Source organism: Ursus arctos, unplaced genomic scaffold, assembly GCF_023065955.2.
Source record: "Ursus arctos isolate Adak ecotype North America unplaced genomic scaffold, UrsArc2.0 scaffold_27, whole genome shotgun sequence".
NCBI lineage: Eukaryota > Metazoa > Chordata > Mammalia > Carnivora > Ursidae > Ursus > Ursus arctos.
The window spans coordinates 20,178,509-20,187,540 of record NW_026622952.1 but is presented as its reverse complement, the minus strand read 5'-3'; positions in this window follow the sequence as shown (position 1 = coordinate 20,187,540).

The following is a 9,032-nucleotide window of genomic DNA, read 5'->3' as shown; positions in this document are numbered from 1 at the left end:
TGCAGGTTGTCAGCTCCTTAGCAGAGTGGGGTGTGAAGGGAGAGGGTGTGGGAAGGGAGGGGGCTGGGAGGGGACAGGGGCTGGGAGGGGAGGTGGGTGGGAGGGGAGGTGGGTGGGAAGGGACAGGGGCTGGGAGGGGACAGGGGCTGGGAAGGGAGAGGGGCTGGAAAGGGACAGGGGCTGGGAAAGGAAAGGGGCTGGGAGGGGACAGGAGCAGGGAAGGGGGAGGGGCTGTGCCTGGCACTCCTGTGGCCCTAGTTCAGCTCAGCGGGAGTGCGTTCGCGCAGCAGATGGTGTCCGGGCCTGGCGCCACCCTGACCACCTCCCATTCTCCTGATGGAAGGAGCTAGCACATCTCGGAGCGTCCATCTGCTCCTCGTGGTGGCTGCTCGGGAGGCAAACATGAAAAGTACAGATAACAAAATACTCTCCGCACCAATCATTCGGCCAAAAATCAATGAAGCCTCGGGCGGGTGGGCCTTGTACTCTTCAGCAGAAATCTCTGTTTTAGAACATTGCCAATTACTCATCCTTAGAAACCATCACTCCTTCCATCTTTGTGCTCATCTGCTATTTTTTGAAATATCTAAGCATAGATTCAGACGAAGAGCTATATCCTTAACCGATCTGCTAGCCGATTTTACAGTTTTCTCCATGGTTGGCTCGGAAGGAAATCGCCAAGTTCATGTACCTGCCTTTTCCTGTGTGCCTCTCTCCCCAGAGACAAGGCCTAGAAAACAGTCCCCATGAAGCTGTAGCGCTGGGCAGCCTCAGCCGGGGGAAACTGCCAGATATTTGCCAGGACCTTCCTTGTCACTGACTCTAGGAAGGAGGGATTTGCCCAAGCCAAGAAGCAGACGGACAGTCCCCCAAGGCGCTGCACTGTTTGCATTCCTGTGTTAGTCTACTTCCTTCCAGATCTTTTCATGCAACAGCTCCCAGCCCGGGTCCCATTTTCAGAATTGCCTGAACTCACTGCTTCTTGTTCACCATCTATAGCTCTTTCCATTCGGGGTATTTCATGGCACTACTCGCCATATTCACCTTTAGCAATTAAAAACCTTCCCAGGGTGCCTGGATGGCTCAGTGGGTTAAGCGTTCTACTCTTGATTTCGCCTCAGGTCATGATCTTGGGGTCGTGAGAATGAGCCCCGCTTTGGGCCCCCCCCCCAAATAAATAAATAACACCTTCCTAAATCATCCACAATTTTTTCCCTTACGTCTCTCCAATTAAAGAAAAAAAAAGGGCAGGGCTGGGGTTGTTGACTAAGACCTTTCCAGCTCCAGCCACATTTCTGCCTGGTATTATTGTTCTCCACGTCAGCCCCTGCCCCGAGCTCCAGGAACAAAGTCGTATTTGGCACTTTAAAAGGCCTGCTGCAAATAGGAATAAAGGAGCTCTCCCCTCCTCCCGCCCCACCCCCACCCCCACTGACTCCCAGCCTGCCTTCAGCATTCTGGGGAGGAAGAGTCTGGCTCTGGCTGATGGAATTCAGTTCCGGGGATCAGCCTGCTACAGAGGGACATGTCTCGACTTTATTTTGTCTTCTGCCAAGATAACCTCTCCTCTTAGATCGTGTAGGTCAAGTCCCTTCTCTCACGGGCCTCTAAGACTCCCAGGTGTAAAGATTTTTACTATAGTCCCCCCTTATCTGCCCGGAATATGTTCTGAGACCCTTGGTGGATGACTGAAACCGTGGATAGTACCGAACCCTCTATATATTATGTTTCTTCCTATACGTGCATACCTGTGATAAAGTTTAATTTCTACATTAGACACAGTAAGAGATTCACAACAATAAATAGAACAACTATATCAATGTACTGTCATAAAAGTTCTATGCAAGTGGTCTCTCTCTCAAAATCTATTTATCAAAATACTGTACTCACCCTTCTTGCGACGATGCGAGTTGGTACGACGCCATCTTGATGAACTGAAGCGAGGTTAATGACGTAGGTTTTGTGACGCAGCGTGAGGATCGGAAGAAGCAGCCCCTGCTTCCGCCCGAGGCTGACCGCAAGTAACTGAAACCGCCGGCTAGGGGACCACTGTATTTGAGTACAGATGAAACCGATGATGTGTGCCTGGTTCTCAGCCTTAACTGATCAAGGGTTAAAATGAAATCACCAGTGACCAGTATTTAACCATCAGTTACTAGCTTTTTCTTTCTCTTGAAAAGAAAGGGGCCACAGTATTTGGCTAAGTGTAAAATGAGGGGCATGCTATTTTGAGATACAAAGGGAAATCCCTTCCTTCCCACTTGCCAGCCACCCCTGAAAAATGAGGGCAGTCAGACCTCCGTGTTCAGAGCTCTCTTGCTACAGAGAACAAGGCCATGAAGTCAACCCCATCCATGCATTTAAGAGGCCAGACCCCCCCCCCCCCAAGGGTTTATCAGTGGAGATGCTGTGTTGAGAGGAAGGCTGGAGCAGCCCCACTCGGGGGAGCCAGGTGGGGCCATGAGCTGGGCCCCTAGCGCTTCCCCTGGGAGGGGAAGGAACATGACTGGGGATAGCCACATGTGTCCCACAAGCCTGAGCACTGGCCCCAGGTTTGGGGACCTTGGCAAAGATTCCTATGGCCAGGCTTGGCTCAAAGTGGGTGGAGCTGCCACTTTCATACTGTATGGTGGGTCTCTTCCATAGACCTTGTATGGGGACCCGGGTGCCCATCCTGGACAGAGGTAAGGCGATGAGCTGTCCGTGGTCATCCACATCAGAGGCAATGAAAATTTCTCATCAAAAGAAATGTAGTTGGACCCCCAAATTTCAACGTAACAAGAAGATTCTAAGCGAAGTTGATTGTTAGGGTGTCCTGATCCAATCCCACAGTCTACTGAAGGGAGGAGTTCTGTGTGTGAGCTGAAGTGACTTGCACGCTCGCACACAGGTGGCACTGTCTCGCTCCCAGGTGCGTTGCACAGCTATCCTGAAGAAACTCCGTACCATCTCGTGAGGCCCCAGCCCTCAAAAGCAGGTGATCTAGGTCTCTCTCTCTCTCTCTCTCTTTTTTTTTTTTTGGTCTTTTTTTTTTTTATTACTGTAATATTGGTAACTGATTTAAAAGAACCAGCCCAAGAAAGGTACTGAAACAATGGGAACAGAAAGCACTTGTTTTTCCATCATTCTAAAGATGGTGATTTTAAAACTCTTCATTCCTTTGTATTTTGTGTTCAATAACCTTTGAACAAGTCCTCTGGGCAACGGGTTTTCTAGGTACTGTTGGAGATTTTATGGGAATAAGATACAGTCCCTGGTCCTGTAGACTTAAAAGTGAGTAGAAGAGATGTGCAGAGTTCTCTCTTTCTGGGATATTCTTCCACTCTCCATTTGGCCCAATTTAATCATGGTTCCACCTCAGCTTAAATGCATATCTCCGAGATGGGCCTTTGGTGCCCCTGCCCTAACCCGGACCAGATAGAAGTTATGGTCCCAGAGCCACGTGCGGTCTTCCTTTTGAAATTCATCGCACACATTTATTTCCTTAGCATTTCCTTTGTCTACCGGACTACACATATCCCAAGGGCCAGGACCTGTTCTGCCCCTCTCGCTGCAGGACCCTACAGTGCCTAGCAGAGTGCCGGCTGGGTAGGATGTGCTCAGGAGAAGAGTTGATTGTTGCCCGGCTCTGGGCACAAGGAAGCAAGTTGATGTAAAGGAAGTTACAGAGACCATGGGGCCCTGAGGGAGAGGAGGGTTGGCAGAAGGGAGGCAGGACTTTAGAGGGTGGAATGTCGAGAGGTAAAGAGGTCAGGGAATTTGGACAATGGCAAAGAGGAAGGGAAGCTCAGCGTAAACAGATGATCGACAATAACAACATTTGTCTTGTGGGGGGCGCCTGGGTGGCACAGCGGTTAAGCGTCTGCCTTCGGCTCAGGGAGGGATCCCGGCGTTATGGGATCGAGCCCCACATCAGGCTCCTCCGCTGTGAGCCTGCTTCTTCCTCTCCCACTCCCCCTGCTTGTGTTCCCTCTCCCGCTGGCTGTCTCTATCTCTGTCGAATAAATAAATAAAATCTTAAAAAAAAAAAAAATTTGTCTTGTGGGTGCTGCATGGGAAGAACTTCACATTTACAGCGTCGTTTACTTGTTACTCCAGCCTAAGGGGAAGGTATTCCTGGGCCCCAGGTATAAGTGTAGAAAGTAGGGCCCAAAGAGGTCAGACTCCTTGCCAAAGTCACACTGCTGGGGGATGAAGGCCCTCAGCTTGCACTGTCTACGCAAACCCCCTGTTCTATGCATTCCATGTGGAAGGGTGGCTTTTGTAACAGGGGGTAAAAGGCAGAGAAAACTGCAGAAGCAGGTTGCGGTTTGAGTTTTAAGGGTCCAAATGCCACGCTGAGGGTTGTAAACTTGAACCTATTATGTTCCAGGGCCTTCATAGATTTGCGAGCAGGTGCTTCAGAAAGATGATTCTGGAAATCAGCAAAGGTGTGGGTGGGGGGACAGAGATCGGGAGGAGCCTGTGGCAGGTAGAGGAGATACAGCGAGGAGGAGCTGGGACAGGAGGTTTAGAAATGAAAAGAGACATGCAAAACTAAGACAGAATGAACTAGCATCTGACTAGAGAGCCTGGAGAAGGAAAGGGGAACATGGCTCCCATGCTTCCTCCTGCCTGCCTGGTGGCTGAAAGGCCTTGGACAGACCCTGCTGGGGAGGCCTCTGTGGTCAGCGTGGCACTCGCTCGCCCTCTTCTGGAGAAGGAAGGCCGCTGCTGGCCAATGGCTCAGGTCTCCACAGAACCAGGCGAGCCCCCACCCCCACCCCCGTGGACACTAGCGGGTCTTCCAAACAGCTGGTAGCTAACAAGTTGCTAACCAGGGAGTGATTCAGACCAACCTGCTCCTGCACAGACAACAAACAGAAGGCTGTCAAAGCTAATTGTTACCTCTTCCAACACACACAGCATTCCAGAGGCAGAAACAGTTGAGTGACAACCCGGAAAGATGTGTACTTGACTGAAAGTAGATAGTATTTATCTCTGGAGGAAAAAAGAAGGCCATTCTTTTGGGAATATTAAATATGTTTAGAGGCACTAAAAGACTGAAATCACTGTGGGTCTTCAGCTGCTAATGTTGCACTGGAATACCTCAGGCTATCAACTGTTGAAATGTGGACGGGATGAACAGCTTAAAAATATGACAGGTGGAATTTGGTAAAGATAACTGCAGGAGAAGAACACAGGACCGAAAGGGTGACTCAGTGGGAGGACTCCCGGGCTTCCCTTGAAGCCTATGCCCCACCACCCAGCGTGGAGTCCACCTCCCCACCCAACCCCCTAACTTCCACATCCACTCCTGTGGCATCTGCCTGGCCTGGGCCATTGAAAGGGGCTGTGCACGTGGGGAGAGCCAAATGGCAGAGTAGTCCCAAAATGATAGATAGCATGGCTGCTCTGGCATGGGAGTCATAAGAAGAAAATTGATAGTGGCCTTCCAGGACCTACAGCACTGGCCCAATTACCTTACTTAGCTTCCTTTGTTCCCTCAGCTCTGGACTTACTATTTCCTCCCTATTCCTCCAACATTTAAGGACTCAGGTACTTTGCACTCGCTGTTCCTTCTACTGGGAATACTATTCCCTGAAGTATAAGGAATGTTCCCCTTACTCCCTTCCAGCCTTGGCTCAGATGTCATGTGATCAAAGTAATCCTTTGATCGACCTATCTACAACTGCACACCACATTCCTCCCCAACACCACCCCCCAAACACACACACATCCCCTATTCCCCTTTCAGGTTTCATTTTCTTCCATGGCCCTTACCATCTTCAAATATTACCTTTTACTTACATATGTTATCTGTTCCATCCATCCCCAAGAAGTAGAGCTCCAAGAGAACACGCATTTTGTTTTGTCATTCTGTCCACTGCTCTGTCTCCCCACCGAGAACAGTGCTCAGCATAAGGCAAACACTCAAATATTTGATGGGTTATAGCTGGTTCTTGGAACTGCAATATCCAGTGTTCACCCACATGGAGACCACATGGTCAGCCTTGGGGTGACCGGGCTGGGGGGTAAGCCCAAGGGGACTCTCTGCAGCCTTTAATGACCCAGACTGGGGAATCTAGCATGGGGACGAGGAGAAAATGTTGCCTTGCACCTAGACAGGAGTTTTAGAGTTGAAGAACCAAGAACTGACCGCCTTGGATTTTAGGTTTTGGAGGGACCTGTTTCTCAACAGCTGAAAGTGGATCCCCATGGCTGTATGCCTGATGAGAAAGTCCTCAGGGACCAAGTGAACATCATAGAGAACATGGTGAACTTGGACCAGGAAGAGAGAAAGGGAAAGAAGTTGTTACTCCCCATTCCTAGGCACTCTCTTGCTGGTAGGAGTGACTGCCTTGACCCAATTTTTTGCCCCTTCCTGGGCATCAATTTTCTGATCCATACAGTTTCTTCAGCTGTAAAATCAGGTAAACGATAATGGTCCCGGGCAAACTGAATAGGATACAACTGGAGTTTTGAGTTTCAAAGGGTCAGGAAAGGAAAGAGCTATCAAGGAAGGCCACTAGCACAGAGGAAAATGTAACACACTAACCAAGTGTGTGGTACGGTCATTTGTTGTAAGGGACTACAGGACAACAAGGTTAACTGGGGAATGATGAAATCACCACTTTTGTCCTTTTCCTTTCTAATTATAAAGCAAAAAACATAGTTCTCTATTGGTTAGGAAAAAACTTAAAATTGGAAGAAATCTAGGAAGCAAGCATCTGTACCATCAACAGGTCAAATTCCAAATTTCTCATTTGCACAAAGGCATTTTTCTGATAACATATCTGAGTAGGAACTGGCGGATGGTGTTAGGACACGGTCAGGGCCAGGTCAGGGCCAGGCTTAGGCAAACCTGGGACATGTCTCCACAGATGTTCACTGTGCTCACCCCACCCCCACCCCCACACTGCACCCACCGGGGTTCCTCGGTGTCCACAGCTGGCTGGCCTCAGCGGTCCAGTGCCATTCCTCCAAGCCCAGAGACTGGAAGTGGGCTCTAGGCCATCCCCCCAGGGAAATATCTCAAGCTTAGAGGAGCAAATTTCCAGAATTTGGGTTCTCTCCTAGCCAGACCAGGCAACCTCACTGCCCCGGGCACAGCTCCTCATCCACGTCAATGCAAGAGTTTGCAGACACCTGCAAAGCTCTGCTCCTGTGGGATGCAGGCGTCCCCCTACCCGGCCTCACCCACCGCAGCTCTACGCCGCTGTCCATCACCTCAGATGCAGACTGGCTTCGAGGACCTTCCCGGGGCACTGCTTTGCTCACAGAAGCGGTTCTCAGCCTGGTTGTGGGTGAGAAACACGTCTGGAGCTTTTAGAACACACTAGTGAACAGGACCCACCCAGAGCCACTAATGCGGGCCCGGCCGGTGCGCAGTGGGACTGGGCAGCCTGGCTTACAAAGCCCCCGGCTCCTCTCCCAGCATACCGGACTCCTGTCTGGGTGCTCTCTCCCACCTCAGCCCTCATCATCCTCCCCCCACACCCACACCAACACCCTGCTGGTGTTCCCCGAATGCACCTCACCATTTCATGCCCTGAGGGTTTCCTACATCCTTCTGCGGGTCTAGGACCTAACTCCTCAGTGTGTCCCCAGACGGGCCGCATCAGCCTCATTGGGGAACCAGAGCCACAGAGCAAGATGGCAGCTGATTTATACAAACGTACACTCTAGATGCTTTCCTGGCTTGCTCCCCTGGAGAATCCACAGTCGCGCTTCTGTCCTTAGGATCCCTTGCTCAAGTCACTCGTCATCACCCAAGGCTTTCCCAGCCTCACCCTCTTGGCTCTCAGCTGTCACCTGGAAGGAACGAACTCCTCCCTCCTTCGTGCTGCCACTTTTGCAGCCCCGGAGAGCTGACACCGACAGTTCCCTGCACCTGCACTACAGAATATTAGGATCAAACGAAAACCACCTAGCCAGTCCCTTCAGGAAACACAAGTTCCTAGAAGAAAAGGCTGCAGTAAAAAACTAAAAACAAAACAGTTTACTTACGAGACTCACAGCTTGTGCATGAAGAGTAGCTTCAAGCCCCTTATTTCTCTGTGCCCTCCCATCAGAGAAAGCCACGAAGGCAGAACTCTGCCCCATCCCGATCGATTCCACCTTGCAAGTCCCACCTTAAAATCACCCAGCCCAGGCCCTGAAGGCAGATGAATACCCTGCTCGAATTTCCTTTTCTGAGACAGGACTGAGACAATCAGGGTGATGTTCCCCTCCTTGCAGGAGAGCTAACACACTTAGCTTTCTTAAATCAAGTCCTTCTGGCGGCCTTGTAGACAGTCAACAGGCAACACGCTCACCACAGAATACTGCAATTATTTATTTGTGTGGCAGATATCACCCCACTACCTTGTCACTGCCCCCTTCCTGGGTACGTACACACACACACACACACACACACACACACACACACACACACTATAGACTCACGCATAGAGCATCAAAACAATAGAACAAATGGGCTGAAAACCTAAACTGCAGGCATGAAGAAAGGGGAAAAGAGAGAAGGGAAGGAAGGGCCAGGGAGGGGTTGGAAGAGAGAACAGGCCCTAAAGGAGAGGTCTTCCCCATCGGAAAAGAACCAGTCCCACACTCAGGCCTCCTGGACTCCCAGTTGGCCCTCCTCCATGCCCTTCTCCCTGGAGAGCAGAGGACAAAGGAAATGAATATGGTAGAGGAGCCAGTTTCAAGTCCAGACAGCTGGGCTGAATTTCAAGGGTACAATATTTAACTTGAACCTAAAGTTAAAGACTTTCTTGTATCTTCTGTATATTCTTAGAGATTATTTGTACTTGACCTCAACTGTATATGTATATAATGAGATACAATATATACAAACCAGCTCGGCTACCTTTGTGTAATACTGTTTCTATCCATCCAATGTTTATGGGGTGTCCCTCTCTCTCACTTTCTCTTTCTAGTTCTTTGAGAGCTACCAAAGACAGAGAAAACCTAGGTAAAAATTTGATAACAGAGACTAAAGGAACTTTTGAGCATATGTTGGAAGGCCAGGAACAAGAATAATTGCAGAACAT